This window comes from Euphorbia lathyris, chromosome 4 (assembly GCF_963576675.1).
Source record: "Euphorbia lathyris chromosome 4, ddEupLath1.1, whole genome shotgun sequence".
Classification (NCBI taxonomy): Eukaryota; Viridiplantae; Streptophyta; class Magnoliopsida; order Malpighiales; family Euphorbiaceae; genus Euphorbia; species Euphorbia lathyris.
Window position 1 is genome coordinate 92,772,813 of NC_088913.1, and position 19,750 is coordinate 92,792,562.

Here is a 19,750-nt window from a genome sequence, read left to right on the forward strand (position 1 = left end):
GATTTGTAATGTAAATAAATGGAGTCATTCTTGTTAATATTTCAAATCGTCTTCAAAATACCAAGTTTTAAAACCCTAATCCGTTCCAAAGGCGGATTAAAGGATCATTGTAATTAAAATTGTTTTCTTTGCGAATAATAGAGTTTTGAACCATTTTCTTAAAGAATTTGTACAAAATAAAATTGACTTGTATGTTTAACCATGTTTTCTCATTAAAAGGTTTTTTTATCTCAAACGTTTTCAAATACTCGAGTCGTTCCAACGGCGATTCGGGTAAACTTCATCAAACGGGGTTTTAAAACGCACCTGAATCGTTCCAACGGCGATTAAGGTGCGAACCATGTAAATAAATCCGTTTTTGGGAAATAAGTTAGTGTAGAATAAACACACGATATAATATTTAAGACGGTTGTAAATAAACACACCTCGTCTAACAAGTGGCGACTCTACTGGGGAAGCGAGAAATTTGATTCCGGAAGGCATGCACTAAGCCCTTAACGGGGACGGATCGTTTTACTTCTTTTCGTATGCATTCACGAGCATTATTGCAAACCCTTTGGGTAATTTCCACGAAACCTCTAGCGAGAGTCCATTCGTCGCTCAAAAGAGGCTAGCGTAAGTTCCCCCTTATAGTAAGGCGCCAGAGGGTCCCCATCCATTCGTTAGGGGCGAATCTGTGCGGTCCTGTGAGGTCCCGCGGTCAGCCGTGTCAGCATATAGTAGCCTTAGAAGTTTCCATAGGATTACCCGTTACTATTTTTGATGTGATAAATGAATCAGTTTGTGTTTTCAAACCGCCATGATACGTGTCTAATCCTAAGTTATGTAAAGAAAATGAGACGATGCGTTAATATATACTCATGAATCGACATACTAATTACCCCAAAAACATCGAAACGATTTGAACTAAAGACGACTTAGTCATCTCATATGAATGAACATGTGCGACCCGCCTTGTCCCTTTCGGTGTCCCGACGAAGGCACGTGTTCAGGAAATACGTTATGACGTAAGCACGTATTAGTATGAATCGGTTCGGTGTTAAGGATAGTTATATTTCGATACAAAAGACTATATTAACGGTAGCCGTTATTCACATTCTTTAGATAAATTGGGATAAAACGAGATCACGACGAAACGAAAACGAAGAACATTTCTGTTTCGAATGACCTTGTTGTAACGTGAAAAGTTTCGCACAAGTAGCCCATCCCTTCCGAATAAAAGATGAGCTTTTACGTTATGCCTTGTGTCATTCTTAAGAGAAATGGACGTGTCCGCAAAAGGTGACTAAGAAAATAAAAAGACAAAAATGAACTAAACGACCAAAATCATTCTGAATCTACGATATATGTTAATCCCGCGAGTAGTTAAAGAAAATAAACCAATGTCGTTGAATACGTGCCTCGGACGAGAGTATACCCCGTTTAAAATCTCGAAGCCGAATTAAGCCAAACCATATAATTGCGCCATATGGACGAGACTGCGGGTTTTGACTAACGACTCGATCATTTCGACCGTTACCAAAACTGCAAGAAATATGGCCCGATATATGTGTTTGCTTAAATTCGCGCCTAAAGGAAAGAGAACGGTGATATCCTCGCCTCGAATAAACACGCGATCCAACGAAACGTTGATTTTCTATAACCACGCTAAGGTGACGTATCTCGTAGATTGGAAAGGATAAAGGATTGTTGTTAGCCGAAAGATTACCGTGCGCTCAAATAAGACTCACCGTCTTTTCACATAGCAAAATGAGCAAACGAATCCTCGACGCTAAGAACAAACACGTTACGCAATGAATCTGTTCCCTAAAATAAATCCAAAAGTAATTCCATCACTAAACAAACGCGTGGTTACGTCTCTCGATAGATCCAAAAAGATCCCGTTGTAATCCAAAAATTGAGACACGAATCCAAGTAAATGAAAGGGAACGAATCATAGACGATAACGACGATTGAACCAGAAGAATAACTCGAACCATGTCTAAAAACCGAGATGCGCTCAAAGGGAGTCGAAACCCGAATTAATGCGTCTCGCAAAAGGACGAAAGACGAGTTATTCTGAAAGGACAATCCAATTTGGTCGATTTCTTAAGTCACTGAATGGGGATACGTCAAAACGAACTGTATTGTCTGATGGATGATTTACTTTTCCACAATAATCGATGGCATCACGTGTCCTCTGGACCACGGTGTGAGCCCATACCAAAATCCTAGGAAAGAGACTTGGACCAACGAGTGTGTGGAGAAATAAGGATGGAAGAGAGATGATGTGATGATTGTGATTGTTATCTAATGTTTTCTTTCTCTTATTGCGATCTACTTATGCATTATGTACGATCTTCGCTAACTAGTTTGTTTGTATAGATTTATATCTTGTTGTACATCAGTCGAGTCAGATTTAAGTTATAATGCGTTCTATGCTTAACGAATCATTGCAATCATACCATATAGAGCGTTGCATGCTAACCGCATTGCGTGCAGCCATTCTAGGTTTCATAGATTTAGGACGTGTTTATTAGGAAAGTGAGAAAGAGTCGGCCCCAGCGTCGCTTGTCATTCAGGAGGCATACTAGTTATGTCGTGACGTATCCCATACATCTTTGCCTGGTCGTACCTATGTGTTGGGACGCATCCTTGGCATGTCTCGTGCGTCTTCACCGTGTCGTTTGTATGCTAGCTAGGAGGCATGTCCATTATGTCGTGACGTATCCTATGCATCTTCGCCTTAGCATACTGTGCGTATGATAGCGTACCTCATATGTTTTTCCAGCATCGTAGGCACTAGTTAGAAGGTACAACCCTTATGTCATGGCGTATCCCCTACGCCTTGGTTTTGGCATACCCCGTATGTCACGGCACCTCCAATATGTCCTTACCCTGTCAAGAGGCGTACTATTCTCTCGTGACGTATCCCCTATGTCTTTGTTGTGTCGTGTCATCACGCGTCCACCCGTCAGGAGTCCCACCTGTCATGTGGTGACGTATTCCTTGCATCTTTACTTTGTCGTACCCCTGAGGACATAACGCACCCCCCATGCACTTTCCAGTAAACATTCAGACACTGATCAAGGGGTGTACCCGTTATGCTATGACATATACTACATGTCCTTTCCCTGTCGTGCCTCGTATATTATGATCCATCCCTTGTGTCTTTACCACGTCATTGCACACCGGCCAGAAGGGGTACCATGTGTGTCATAACGCATCATGTACATCTTCGCCTCATTCCTTGCGCCAAGCAAGGGGCATGAGTTGCATACCCCATATGTCAGGGCATATCCGGTGCTTGTTCACCATGTTATGTATGTTAGACGGAAGGCATACCATTTGAGCTGTGGCGTAGCCCAGACATCCTTACCCCGTCCCATCTTCCATATCGTGGAATGTCCTATGCGTCTCCATCACGTCAGCTATACGCTAGTCAAGACGTGTACTCGATGCGCCACCGTGCACCGCGTACATTCAGGCATTGTCAAGGTCGCACATCGTGATAGGTCACAAATGCGTCATCCATATCAGATACACTAGTCCAGAGCCATACCCCACATGTCACGACTTGAGTTCTCACCTTGTTAGGTGCCTAATGAAAGACATACCCCGTATGTCATGATGAATCTCGCACGTCTTTACCAGGTCTTGCATACCCGTCAAGTGGTCTACCTCTAGACCCCGAGGTGTTCTCTACGTCTTCTCCAGGTTATACTTTGCGTGGGATGGGTCGGACATATTTTATCGTCCCGTTCATACCATTAGGGGGTATACCGCCTGCATCGTGACCTGCCACACGCACCTTCGCCATCGTGTTTAAGTCATCCGGAGACATATCCCATATGTCGTGACGTACTCCGCCTCCCTCTGTCATGGTTAACAATACCAAACTGCTTGGTGGTCGTACCTTGTTGTCCTAACATTCACATCGTGGGGAAAATTCCGTTCACTTTCCGCATGGTCGACTCGAGACATACTATGTGTGTCGCCACGTCACTTAGAACTTATCGATAGTTCAAAAAAAAAAAGAAACATTGTCATGGCATCGGTTCCCCCCGAGACTCGAATTAACCATTCGTCATATGTCTCACACACGTCCTACTTACGCCACAAGACATACCATGTATGTCGCTATGCCTTAGCCAACACATATCAAGATTATGACTGGTACCTTGATCTCAAATGGAACCATAATCTCACGGGTCGTCGTCACCTCCCTTTCGTATCTCAAGAAATACCCACGGATGTCGCCGCGCTATACATAATGCCCAGGTGATTCCAAATTACGTTGTTGTATTATCCATGCCCCTCACCTCGTAGGTTGCCATCATGACCTTCGTGCGCTAAGACATGCCACGTGTGTCGGTGCGCCATGAACCTATACTCCAAAATTACGTGGTTGTAGGATCGAAACTTTAGGGTCGAGTGAACTGTTTCGTATGAATCTTGTTTACCCGTCGCCATTCGCATCTGGGGAGGTAACCCATACGTAGCACCTCCGTATTTCAGAACTATGGGCAATACCCTGAACTTCGAAATGAACCCTTGGCTGGTGTGTTGTCCATGCTTCCCATTTGTACCTTTAGGTGCGGCATGTGGGTCGTCATAGCGTCCCCTCGTATTTAAGTCATCCCACTGTCCGGACCCCAGGTTCACATTGACCCTCTGATGCACGCTTCACACGAAGTCGCGGCGTCACATTCGCGCTTTAAGTGGCGCCTTATATGTCGCCTCATCACATCTAATGAATCTGTGCGTTATTTTACTAACCGCTTGGCTAGTAGGTCATCACCACACCCCATTGGTACTCTCAGTCGTACCTTGTATATCAACACGTCATTGTACTAAGGTAACCCACGCATCCTTGGTCTTCTCGAGACGCCCCGTCACATCTTCAAAACAGCCAAATCAATATGAGACGTAACAGGTGTGTCACCATATATCGTAACACGTCAGTATTCCAAAACATGTGACACTAGTGCTTCAAACACATATCGGCTTTCGGTGCATATCCCGTATGTCACCGCTTACGCTTTGGTCGCTGGACGGGCCTTGTCAAAACGCGCCCCACATGTCGCCTTGTCATCAGAAATATTTGCAGTCCACGAATATGTCATTAGGCTATCCAATTTTGGATCCGCCTTTGACATACGTTCCGTATGTCATCCCTCGCACCTTACTCACATGTCGAAGACTGAGTCATTTATACCGTCCAGTCAGGGTTAAGCTTATAGCACACACCCACATACGCGGTTCGGTACGTCTGGTTCGCATGTCAAATGTCGAGTCACTCATGTCATTTAAGTTCAAGTCGAATCTGGGGCAAGTTCATATATGTCATCATGTGCATCTTGCTTACACCTCCAATGTCGAGTCATTTGTATCGACAAGTTCAAGTTGAACTTTTGGCCCGTACCTGTCGTATAGAGTGATTCATGTCATCGAGTCCAAGTCATACTCTTAGGCATGTGCCCTATGGGCTGTCTCGAGGATCCCGCTCATCCCTTGACACACTGAGTCATTCATGTCGTGAGGCTCCTATCAAACTCTTGACGTACGCCCTGTAAATTGTCACTCATATCTTGAGTACGCCTCAAACAGCGGTTTGTTTATGTTGTCAAATCCTCGACACGCTCCCCTTACACCCTTGGTATTATTGTCTATGCGCCCCAAACTCTGAATTGCCTTATTTACGAGTCTGAGACATATGCCCTATGTGTCGCTATTTGGGTCTCGCTCGTATCAGTAGTATCGAGTTGTTCATACCGCGGCTAAATCCAACATTTGGCACTTACCTCGAAGGTCTTGGTGTGCGTCCCCATTGCTCCTCGAGTTGTTCATAGTAATAGGTCCTAGTCATCTCAAATATCGGTGATGAACCCTATACGTCGTAAGTATCCACATAAGATCTTTAGGGATTCTCATGAGACATATCATCATCAGGTTTGCGCTATGAAACAAATTGACCTTCGACACGTACCGGGTAAGTCGTCGTTTCCGTCTCGTTGATAGCTCGATCGAATTAGGACACTTCTCATTCTACCAGACGCACCGATGTCCGCAAATTCATCGAGGTATTTGGGGTCTCTAGCTTAAGTTAATCCTTAGACTGCACCATGCGTGTCGGTATCGTGTGTAGCTGACACTTCCAATGTTGTTAGAAGGTACCTCTCGAGTCATCTCTGTGCTTCATCTATACCCAGAGTTCGTCAGATAATACGTGTGTCGTATGCATACCCTATTCGTGTCTCGTACCTAGCATGTTGGATTTCCCCCACGATGGTTGAAATCCCAAAATCAAGCCATCACATCGTTCGTCAGTTGCGTATAAGTCAATCGTGGGGGCACATTAAGTGGGACTCCCATCCTGCCGTTTGGCTACCTCTAAGGCATACAACGTACGTCACCGCATTTCCTAAATGCACCATGTTTCGAACCACTCTGCCCAAGCACTAGTGAGTCGAGTAGGAATTAATAATTGGCACATGCCTCGATGTTGACATATGCATCCTATTCGAACCTCGAGTATCAGGTATTCCGTGTGCATTATCCCGTCAAATAATACCCGTCATTGCAATAGTGGCTTTCCAAGAGAAGCTGACAATTGGCACACATCACGTATGTCACTCGCGTCCTCCTTATGCCTTAACCTGTTTGAGGCACGCCCCGTGTGTTACCACTTTCTGCATAGCCCGCCAAGGTTCCGTTGGTACGTCTACGCATTTGTGTCTTGGGTTTAAACTAACCATCGACCCACACCCCATATGCGGTGGCCTCGTCCCGCTTGCTTCTAGTTTAGGACACACCCTCTATGCCGGCCTGTTTCAGGAAACTTGTGATTCCCAGAAAGACGTTTCCCTGTTATCAGTATCAATACCAAGTAAACTATGGACAAGTGCCCCGCATGTCTCCGTCACGGTCTGTTTGAGTCTCGGACATACTGTGAGCGTCACATCAGTCCATGTAACACCGCGTATCTTCGAAGTACGTCATTACTACTAGGGAGGGAAATCCCTCACCTACACCTCATGCATGATCGCTTAGGTTGTTCTTTTTAGATCGTGAGTCGTATCAATGTACCAAGTATGTCATTCCCACCGCTCATGTCGCTACCCCTCCAATGTATCTACACGTCACGAATATCATCGGGGTACACTCTCATTTACCTAGCGCCCTAGGGAATTTTACTTATCATGAGGGTCGTCTCAATCTCACAAGTGTCAGTCGTGTCAAGCGTCATTCAACATTGTACATCTTATAAAGCATTGCAAGGTAAACTTGTAGGGTTCGTACTAATGTGTGTATAACAGTTGAAATGGTTTCAAGCATCGGCACTTCCAAACAGGTAAGTTAGCACAAACGATCGAAGTACTGCCAACGGCTCTGGTAAATAAAAAGAAAAAAGAAAAAAAGGGTTTAGCTCCAGTCAAGTCGTGTTTATGTTGTGAGAAATAAAGCGCAGATCACGAATCATGCATACATCCATCTATAGGAGGCACAAATAGATAGCTTTAGCATTCGCATCGCACGTGCATTGCATCATCAAAATTCATAATGCCTAAAAAGCTCCACTCATCGATCCTTTCTCTTTCCTTGTTAGAAACCCAACTCATGGCCCAGTCCAACAATTCAAACCATAATCTTGAGAGCCGTGTGCAAGGGGCTTTAGCCAAATACATCTTTTCTAATGAGTTCAAACGTGCTCTTAATGATCCGGAGAATGTTAAGCATAAGGGGGTTGAAAATTCCCAGGAGATGATAGGAGATTTCAATCTCAGAGTAGAAATCGAGCGAGTTCTTCCTGATATCCTTGCTTCAGATGAATTCAAGATAGAGCTGAAAAGGTTGGTCATGGAGGTCCTGAGCGAGTCACTAGTCGCGGAGATCCCGAAAGCTGCTATGGAGAAACCTATGTTCCAGCTCACGTCACAAGTTAATCCACAAACATTCACTCCACCAAGGGTAGTCTCACACCATATTTCACGAACACAACAAGATCCACACCATCGGGGACATGAGATTACCAGGGTTGTTCGCCCTCCATCGCCCACTCAGTATAGGAGAGAGGGAAGGGAATTCTCCACTTTCGCCCAACCCTTGTTTGAAGTGTTGGAGGGTCTACGAATGCATGACATACTTCATCCTCTACCAGCCACGAGAGATCAAACCACTGAGTTAGTCAAACGCAGGGGATACTGCCACTTCCACCAGAAATATGGTCACGAAACAAGCACTTGCATGAGGTTGAAACATGAAATCCAAGATCTCATCGAAGCTGGAAAGATAAGTGATCCAGATCTTTCTCAACAGATGAAGCCTTCGACTTGTTCCTTGAATGGCGAAGTCTACAACGGATCAGGATAATCTAAAGAAGAAGTTCCCGAGATTGAGGACACTTATGAAGTGGGAGAATCTGAAGCTTCTTGAAGTAGCATGAGAGAGAGGAGTGCACTTGTAGTCTTTATCCTTGTCTTTTATTTTATCTTCTATTCCACAAGATGTTATTAACCTCCTTTTGAATTCAATGAAATTTTGTTTCCGCAAATTTATCCTAAACATACATACTTACATTTGATATCTACTCAATTGAGATATTCCCGCTCCTATCATGGCACGGACGTAAGATCTAGAATATACTTATTGCTCAGTACTTAACCACTGAAGAGAGAAAATTAAGAGGGTAAAAAAAAAAAGCAAAATAAATCATGAGAAGCGATTCCCTGACCCATCAAACGAAGGGTTCTCACCGGCTTTTGCCAAGAAGAAGATTGAGCAACAATCAACAAAGTCCAAAAGAGAGAAAAAGAAAAGAAAATATGGAGCAAGCAACAAGCCCTTAGAGCCATACTTGCACTGAGGCACCGACAAAGATTTCTCCCCCCAAAGGGGGACGCAAGTATAGGAGTGCGCCATTCAGAACGAGGCGGGGGCAACTAACCTATCAGCGATAAAGTATTCTGTTCCAGGATCAACGAAAGGGTTTAGACCTGTGATGACTCAATGTTAAACAAAGAAAGAAGAAAAAAAAGGAAAAATGATGCTAAAAAGGCCCAGGGGCAAAGTCAAGTCAATCGGAAGTAAAAGAAAATAAATCAAAAGTTGACGTGATCAGCCAAGAGGCGTCAAGGTGGCAAGAGCGGTTGACATTGTCCAACAAAGGTGTAATCAAATGTACAAGAAAAGCTCACTGTAACGAAGAAAGATCAAATGCGTAGTCAAGTGAAGCCGAAGGCGGCAACAAAGTTCAGAACTTTAATCAATCTCGAGGGAACCGAGGAATCCTTCTCATGAAAATTAAAAAAAAAAGAAAGAAAGAAAATCCCGATAGGTTGAAAATCCGCAAAGGACGGCCTATGCAACAATAAGGGACACCCCAATAAGTGAAAACCCCACGGGGCGCTTGTTTGAAAATTTTGGGGTAAAAGGAAGAGTTAAAATAACTGTGGTAAAAGGGCATGCTTTGGTGACAGCGGTTAATAAACTGAGCAGTAAACGATTCAATGTATCTTTGCCAGGTGCTTTATTTAAGCTAGACGGTTGCATTTCTAATGACAACACCCGCATCAATAGACACCCCATCTCAACTGAAATCACCCCAACACCCATAAACCGATCCAAAATCTATAAAAAATGAAAAATTAAAAAAAAAGACTATTCCTCTCTCTCATGCTCCATGAAGTCTGGTTCCTCTGCTCCTATGTGGTCCTCTCAAGGGTCAAACTTCGACCGAAGCGTCTCTCCTCCATAGCTACTCCCAACGCCAGTATCCCTAGTTTGGCGCACATGAAATCTCGCCTCAAGTTGGCAGGGGCGTACGCTAGCATCAACTTCTAACCTACGCCAAGACGGTAACTTTAATCGGGGGCACGGCCCTACAATCAGATCAACGTCCATCTCACTCTGGAAGCTTCTCTATTAACGAAGGCATCGGGCATGAACTCATCGTCAAATGATTAGCATAGAAATGGCCCGTGGGTATAAACCCCCTCTGCTATCCGGTATCATTCACAATCAAGAAAGAAAGAAAAGGAGAAGAAAAATTGAACAAAAAGGTTGGATTGAAAACCTCAAAAGAGGCGATCCAAGCAAAAGGAGAGGTAGAGAAAATCAGTGAGATATAGAAAAGATGAATTGAAAACCCCTAGGGGCAGTTCATGCAAAAGGAGAGATAGAGAATATCGGAGAGATCCCGTTGAGTTGAAAACCCGAAAAGGGCAGCTCAGGCAAAAATTAGGGAGAAAATGAATACGTCAAACTCTGGTTAAAGGCGAGAGCCCCTGTGACACGAGCTCATCAAGACCAAATCCTCATCCTTACAACCCTTGGTTTCAAATTTAACCTCGCCCTCACCCTCGCACTCCTGGGGGACGGCCCGAACCATCATTTCTCGATCTGAAGCTACGAAAATCCTCCAAGCCTATGAAAAGGGAATCCATCCGAGTATCTCATCCACATGTACATAGTTTGCATTCCCACATGTCCATACATCCATATAAAGCAAAGCACATAGGCCACACGTGCGCACATTCAAACACACGCACGGTCACCTGCATACGCACATATAAGTGTTTACATGCATCCATAGATTAGGCTACATCCACCCATCTCTATGCATCGCCACATACCTTTCCTTGACACAAGCTCATCAAAACCAAATTCCCGTCCTTATAACCCTTGGTTTCAAACTTATCCTCACCCTCGTCCTTGCACACATTGGGGATGGCCCGAAGCATCATTTATCGATCTAAAGCTACCGAAATCCTCCAGCCTATGAAAAGGGAATCCGTTCGACCATCTCATCCACACATACATAGTTTGCATACACACATGTCCATACATCCGCATAAAGCAAAACACATCAGCCTCACTTATGCACATTCAAACACACGCACAGTCACCTACACACACACATAGGTGTTTACATGCATCCATAGACTAGGCTACATTCATCCATCTATATGCATCACTACACACATGCGGTCGATTTAGAGACCAGGGTTGCTTTTGAGCCATTTTGACTCACGGTCGCAGACCGGAGTTGCTTTTGAGCCATCTGACTCGCGGTCGCAGACCGGAGTTGCTTTTGAGCTATTTGACTCACGGTCGCAGATCGGAGTTGCTTTTGAGCCATCTGACTCGCGGTCGCAGACCGGAGTTGCTTTTGAGCCATTTGACTCACGGTCGCAAACCGGAGTTGCTTTTGAGCCATTTGACTCACGGTCGCAGACCGGAGTTGCTTTTGAGCCATCTGACTCACGGTCGCAGACCGGAGTTGCTTTTGAGCCATCTGACTCACGGTCGCAGACCGGAGTTGCTTTTGAGCCATCTGACTCACGGTCGCAGATCGGAGTTGCTTTTGAGCCATCTGACTCACGGTCGCAGACCGGAGTTGCTTTTGAGCCATCGCTTTTGAGCCATCTGACTCGCGGTCGCAGACCGGAGTTGCTTTTGAGCCATCTGACTCGTGGTCGCAGACCGGAGTCGCTTTTGAGCCATCTGACTCACGGTCGCAGAACGGAGTTGCTTTTGAGCCATTTGACTCACGGTCATAGATCGGAGTTGCTTTTGAGCCATCTGACTCATGGTCGCAGGCCGGAGTTGCTTTTGAGCCATATTTACCTAAGATCGTAAATCGGGGTAGCTATTTTGCCATTATCCCCGCAGTCGCAAATCAGGGTAGCTATTTAGCCATTATTCCCGCAATCTTAAAATAGGGTAGCTATTTAGCCATTATCCCCGTAATCACAAACTAGGGTAGCTATTTAGCCATTATCCCCGCAATCTTAAAATAGGGTAGCTGTTTAGCCATTATCCCCGCAATCTTGAAATAGGGTAGCTGTTTAGCCATTATCCCCGCAACCTTGAAATAGGGTAGCTGTTTAGCCATTATCCCCACAATCTTAAAGTAGGGTAGCTATTTAGCCATTATCCCCGCAGTCGTAAATCAGGGTAGCTATTTAGCCATTATCCCCGCAATCTTGAAATAGGGTAGCTGTTTAGCCATTATCCCCGCAATCTTGAAATAGGGTAGCTGTTTAGCCATTATCCCCGCAATCTTAAAGTAGGGTAGCTATTTAGCCATTATCCCCGCAGTCGTAAATCAGGGTAGCTGTTTAGCCATTATCCCCGCAATCTTGAAATAGGGTAGTTGTTTAGCCATTATCCCCGTAGTCGTAAACCAGGGTAGCTGTTTAGCCATTATCCCCGCAGTCGTAAGCCAGGGTAGCTGTTTAGCCATCATCCCCGCAGTCGTAAACCAGGATAGCTGTTTAGCCATCATCCCGGCAGTCGTAAACCAGGGTAGCTGTTTAGCCATTATCCCCGCAGTCGTAAACCAGGGTAGCTGTTTAGCCATCATCCCCGCAATCTTAAAATAGGGTAGCTATTTAGCCATTATCCCCGCAGTCGTAAATCAGGGTAGCTATTTAGCCATTATCCCCGCAATCTTGAAATAGGGTAGCTGTTTAGCCATTATCCCCGCAGTCGTAAACTAGGGTAGCTATTTAGCCATTATCCCCGCAGTCGCGAACTAGGGTGCAGCCCGAAGCAGAGTCTGAAGAAGTCAGAGAGCAACGCCGGAGCGCGCAGCGCAAAGATCAGGTATGTTTCCTCCTACTCGTTACGTGTCTTTTACTTTTATATGTTTTACATTGCATGTGTTACGTTAGCAAAAAACGTTTTCGAAACACACACATCACTGTCAAAATAGAAAAGTAGGGGCAACTGTAGACACCGAGTCGGAGCACCTGTGACGAAAACCTGGAAATAAGACGGTCGAAGCGATTGATTCCAGAAAGTTTTGAAAAATATATAAAGAATAATAAGCGGATGAAAATTAACGGCACGGCGCGGGCGCGCAACGGCATCCCGCACGCGGACGACGATGGTCGAACGCCCGCTCGAAGGCTCGAGACGTGCCCGCGGCGTCCGTCGGACGCACCGCGAGTGGCACGCTCTCGACGTCCGAGCAATGCCTGGGACCGCTGGCGGTGCGCGCCCTCATGGGCCGTTGAGCGCACGTGCCTAGCAGCGTGAGGCGCGCGTTCGGCGGCCGCGACGTGTGAGCGTCTGGCTGCGCGGAACGCGCGCTCGACGGCCACGGAGTGCACGCGTCCGACGGCGCGGGGCACGCCCAGAGAGTTGCCGGACGGGCGTCCAACCACGCCGGGCGAACGCCCAACGCGTCGGGCGGGCGCCCAACCACGCCAGGCGAACGCCCAACGCGTCGGGCGGACGCCCGATGAGGATTGGGCGCTCGCCCAACGCCGTTGGGCGATCGCCCAACGAAAGTTGGGCGATCGCCCAACATTGTTGGGCGGCCGCCCAACAAGGTTGGGCGGTAGCCCGACACTAGGTTGGGCGGCCGCCCAACCACAATGGGCGACGCCCAAATTTTTTTGGGTGTCACCCATTGTTCTGGGATCCGTTTCCCTATATAAGGGCACGGATCCCAAGGTGAAAGGGGGGAGGCTTTTTGGGGAAACACTTTCTCACTCTAAACATTTTTAGAGAGAGAGAGAGTGGATTTTTGTGAGAAAAATATTTTTTTTCTCAAAAATTCCAAATTTCCTAAGTTCAATTTTTGCTAAATTTTTATTAAAATCAGGAGCTCGCGGTTCGTGGAATCAATCGGCTTCGACTGTCAGATACCGAATCAAAGGTATTATCCGAGGACTAGACTCTTTATTTTATTTTATTTAATTTATTTCTCTCCTTCTATTTATTTTTTATGCTATAGTTTTTATTCCTTTAGTCATTTATTTATTTCGTCACGTTTTATTTAGTTAGCGTATTTATTTAATTTTCGTTTCGTGTTAAATAAAATTCGGTTTTGTTTTAAAATAAAAACCTCGTTTTGACATCCCAATACGAACCGTGATCCGATAAAAAGGTAGTTCGGGTGTCGAAAATGTTGTAATTATAAGTTTTTTAATTTAAAAGAAATTTCCAAATAATGTTTTAAAATAAAAACATCGTTTTAGGAACTTCCGTTTTCGATTATGATCCATTTTCGGTAGTTCGGAAGTCCAAAACGATTGAATTAGATTTAATTTAAGGCTTTTGAATAAATCTGGAAAATATTGGAGTGCTGCTGTAATTTGCCAATTCTGTCACTAAAGGCTGTTTACCGACGGATTTTCCGTCGGTAAATCTGCAAAATGTAAAAAATGCCATTTCAGTCCCTTTTTCTTAACTTTTAGACTTTTAATCCTTAGTATATATATATATGATTATGTAATACATGTTTTTCAACTTATTTTAGAACTTTAGTATATATATCTATTTTAGAATATTTGTATATCTCTTTTTATTCTATTTTGTAATATAAGTATAAATATATATATATGTATTTCCCTTTTTTATTAACTTAGGTTATATTTAAATATTAGTTACTTGATATTTTGAGAAATAATGAATAGACATTAGCATATGGTATTTTTGATATTTAAACTATATTAATTATGTATATATATGTATAGTTTTTTTAGAATATTTGGGTTATTTTAGTGATTATTGGGTTAAATTATTTTTAGATAAGTATTACTTTCTTAGTTATAGGATTTACTTATTATTTTCACATTTCAAAGTATAAGATATATTGTGTTTATTATCTTCATATACATATAGTGATTTTTGGTTAAATCTTATTTTCTTATCTTCCTTTTTGATTTAAATGTATACATATATATATATGGTCTAAAACCATTTTCTTTATTCTTTTGGCCCATTCATGGGTCCATGTTTCAAAAGGGCTTCATTTGAGTGTAAATGTTAGTTTATTGTAATTATAATAGTTAAAGAGTCCATTAAAGTAAGTGGGGAAAATAAATCACCAAAAAGAGAGTTTTCAATTGAATTATTTAAACTAATGTTTTTTTTAGATTTGTAATGTAAATAAATGGAGTCATTCTTGTTAATATTTCAAATCGTCTTCAAAATATCAAGTTTTAAAACCCTAATCCGTTCCAAAGGCGGATTAAAGGATCATTGTAATTAAAATTGTTTTCTTTGCGAATATTAGAGTTTTGAACCATTTTCTTAAAGAATTTGTACAAAATAAAATTGACTTGTATGTTTAACCATGTTTTCTCATTAAAAGGTTTTTTTATCTCAAACGTTTTCAAATACTCGAGTCGTTCCAACGGCGATTCGGGTAAACTTCATCAAACGGAGTTTTAAAACGCACCTGAATCGTTCCAACGGCGATTAAGGTGCGAACCATGTAAATAAATCCGTTTTTGGGAAATAAGTTAGTGTAGAATAAACACACGATATAATATTTAATACGGTTGTAAATAAATCACTTCTTTCTTCCCCCTCTCTGTGTATGTATAAACATAAATGGGTGATTCTTTACTGATGTGGCTTTTCAATATCATATGCTCAAAACGGTTTCTAAAAAGAGAAAGAAAAGGGTTTCAAATGAATTTTAAACTTAAAGAAGTATACGATTAGTCCGTTATCGCCTAACATGCTGAGTAGGAGGCCGGTGGTTCATAACCGGGCGATGTCGGGGTGCCTAGTAGCCTTTCTCCGGAAAGGAGCTAGCCTTCTCGGCTCGTACCTAAGTTTCCCGAACCCACACCGGTCTCCCGCAAGGGATCGGTGTTCATTTTCCCATTCGTGGGTGGCGACTCTTCCATATCTCCGAGCTCCGGTCCTGCCGAGCAGCTTGATTCCACGATTGGTTGCTTTCGGCGCCAATCACCGCTTACGTCGCCATGAGGTTGTCCACCCCCCGGTCCGCCCGGGAGATTAGGCCGCGGCACCTCGTGTAACAATAGGCTTTCTTCAAGCAGGTAGTCAAATATTGGGGAATCCCAAAGAGTATTGTCAATGATAGAGATGGTCGATTTGTAGGAAGTTTTTGGGCTGAATTATTTCGACTCTTGGGGTCGAGCCTCGACATGTCCACTAGTTATCATCCTCAGACTAATGGTCAAACATAGCAATTTAACAGCATGCTGGAAGAGTACCTTCGCCACTTTGTCAATGCCAGTCAACGAAACTAGCCTTCATTGTTGGATGTGGCGCAATTATGCTTTAATAGCCAGAAAAGTTCTGCTACTAATAAATCACCGTTTGAAATTATTACAGGTCAACATTCGTTGGTGCCTCATTCATTTGACATTCCATATACATGCAAGAATCCAAAATCATACTTATTCACAAAGGAGTGGAAACAGACAAGGAGATTGCTAAGGTGCATTTGACGAAAGCATCAAAGAGGATGAAGAAATGGGTGGATACAAACCGACGTCCACAAGAGTTCTAAGTGGGAGATATGGTCCTGCTCAAACTTCGACCTGAACAACTTCGCTGCCTACGTAATAGAGATACAAAACTTGTCAAGAAGTACGAGGGACCTCTCCCGGTCCTAGCTAAAGTGGGACTCGTAGCCTACAAACTGGATCTCCCACAGTGGATGTCATTCCACCTAGTGTTCCATGTTAGCAACTTGAAACAGTACCATTCAGATATAGTAGGTGATCAGTGCAACAAATCAAAGTGCCCTCCAATCACAAAGAAAGCACCTGCCATCAAAGAAGTGGAAGAGATCCTTGCAGAACGCACATCAACAACATCAAATCGACGCCCTCACATAGAGTACCTTGTCAAGTGGAGATCTCAAGGAATAGAAGAGACAAGTTGGGAGAAAGCCGCCGACCTACAAACCTTCCAGCACAAGATTGAAGACTTCATCAAAACCCGCTCGATAGGGACGTCGAACCTCTGAGTGGGGGAGAGTGTAAGGGGGGATTATCTTTGTAATCACACTATGTAAGGGGAGAGAGTGACTCTAGTATACCCTATGGAACATTATAATGGCCATTGGCCATAGACCTCGAGTTGGTATAAGAAACACTATATGTTGTCGACATCCTACCATCTCTAGTAGTTGCCCCCTACTACTAGGGGATGGGACCTATGATGTAACACTGCTACTTATATATTAATAACATCATCCGCGTATTATTCCTTCTTGTGTGTCCTACATGTTATCTATGCGTGTGTATGAATATGATGGGTGCCTATATGTTGGTATTGTATGTATGCTACTATATTCCCTATATGGGTTCCTACCTAACCCTTGCATGTGATTCTTGCAGTTAGAGTGATATAATTTTTTTAGCTGGCTTACTTCGAGGAGGATAGGTAAGCGCCACACGGACCCTGACGACTGGCCCCATGACAATTAGCACCGATTTATGTCACCTCTGGTTCATCAGATAATTTTTTTTTTTGAATCCATAAGATAATATTTTTAAAGATGAAATATCATAGTGATTACTGTGATATGAATATTTTGAAATATATAATTATTTTGTTAATTTTTGGTACATCCTTTAGCAACACTATGAGGGTTAATTAAAAAAAATACAACTTTGACATCATTGTTAGGACAAACAATTGGCTTCTACCCACTTGTTGATATATATAACTGTAAACGAGCCGAGCCGAGCTTCGACCTTGGTTCGAGCTCAATTTTCTGTTCGAGATTAGCTCGTTTAGCAGCTCGATTGTTCACGAGCTGCTCACGAGCAGAGCTCGTTTATCGAGCTCACGAGCTTACTCACGAACAACTCGTTTTATTTATTCGTGAGCAGCTCATTCATTGTGTTCACGAGCTTTGCTCATGAGCAGCTCGTTTGTTTTTCTATGAAAAACTAATTTCTTGTGTTCGCGAGCTTTGCTCACGAACAACTCGTTTGTTTTTCTATGAAAAGCTAATTTCTTATGCTTGTGAGTTTTGATCACAAGCAACTCATTTGTTTTGCTCACGAACGAGCTCGTTTATGGTGTTCACAAACAAAATAATATCAAATTCGGTACATCAAATAATTATAATTGGGTATACTTGTAGTATAAATTTATATACATTACTAAACTTTGTATTTTTTTAAATATATAAATATTATAATTAAGTTAGCCACGAACTTGTTCACGAGCCTCTAACCGAGCTTGCTTGCGAGCTTTCGAGCCGATTTTTGGTCTGCTCAAACTCGGCTTATTTACAAACCGAGCCTGAAAATCATGCTCACGAGCGGTTCATTAAAAGATCGAGCCGAACTGAGCCGAGCTTTTATCGAGCTCGGCTCATTTACAACCCTATTGATATAGTTAACATCAATAACGTCGCTTGAAACCACTTCTCTCATAATGGATTCCAGTGGTTGGGGGTGCAACGGACCTCGTGCACCCTCCGTCACTTGATGGGATTTTGGATGATTAGCACTGACTTATATCACTCTGGTTCATCAGATAATATTTTTAAAAATGGATTACTTTGCTATGAATATGTTGAAATATATAATTATATTGTTAATTTTTGGTATATCCTTTAGCAACACTATGAGAGTTAGTTTCAAAAAAAATTACTAACAACTTTGACGGGTAAATTACACCCATGGTAACTGAACTTTACTCATTTTAACATTATGGCCACTGAATTTCATTTCTTCCTGGTATGGTCACTGAACTTTACACTTTTTAACACCGGTGGCCACTTAACATCTCAAAACGACCGTTGACGGCTAAAAATAAAAAATCCAAAGAGTTAATGATATTCTAAGAAACTTTAATTCTTGAAAATTTTCGTTTTGAGATCATTTTGGTGTTGTTTGGTTAGGAGAGAGAAAGTGAATTTTTAGAGAGAGAAAGCTCCAAAAAATGTGATTTTCGAAAATAAAAAATGTGATTTCATGGTAAATATCGTTATGAACAACTTTAATTCTTGAATATTTTCATTTTGAGGTCGTTAACGATCGTTAACGGTCATTTTGAGAAGTTAATTAAAATTGAGTGGCCACCGGTGTTAAAAAATGTAAAGTTCAGTGGCTATACCAGGAAAAAATAAAATTCAGTGAGCATAATGTGAAAATGGCTAAAGTTCAGTGGCCATGGGTGTAATTTACCCCAACTTTGACATCATAGGACAAGCAATGACTTCTAACAACTACCATTAACTAATATATATGCCCCATATATAAATTTTTTAGCAAACAACTGTAATTTTATTAAAACCAATTTTAATTTATCTTGAACCTAAAACCGACATACACTGATTAATACTAATGAAACCTATAATGTGTTTCGCTCTGATACCACTAAGAGTGCGTTTGGTACGCTGTAATGCAATGTAATCAATATTGTAATGTAATCAATGTTGTAATGTAATGGAATGGAATAACCATTACATTACCATGTTTGGTTAGTAAAATTTTACAATTGATGTAATGTAATTACCATTACATTATCATTAGGGGTGTGCATCGGTGCAAAACCGAACCGAGCCGAAAAAACTGAATACCAAAATGATCAAAATAATTCATACCGACACCGAACCGAGTAATAGGTAAAACCGAATTAAAACCGAATCGAAATATGCGGTTCGGTTCGGTTTAAACCGAACAAACCGAATTAAGTTAAAAATAACAAATAACAAATAAAAATCACTATATAAATGTAAAATATGTGTAATTCGGTGCGGTTCGTTTTTTTACATTTTCTGTCAAACCTAAACGAACCGAATCGAATACCGAAATAAACTTAAAATTAAAATCGATGTCGAACCGAATTGTTAAAAAAACCGAACCGAAAAACTGAATTCACTCAGTTCGGTATGCGGTTTAAACCGAACCGATGCACACCCCTAATTATCATGTTTGTTTTGCTATGTATAATCATAAATTTCTATTTACTCTTATAAATATATATAACAATAGTAATAATAAAAAATTAATAATAATGTGATGTAAAA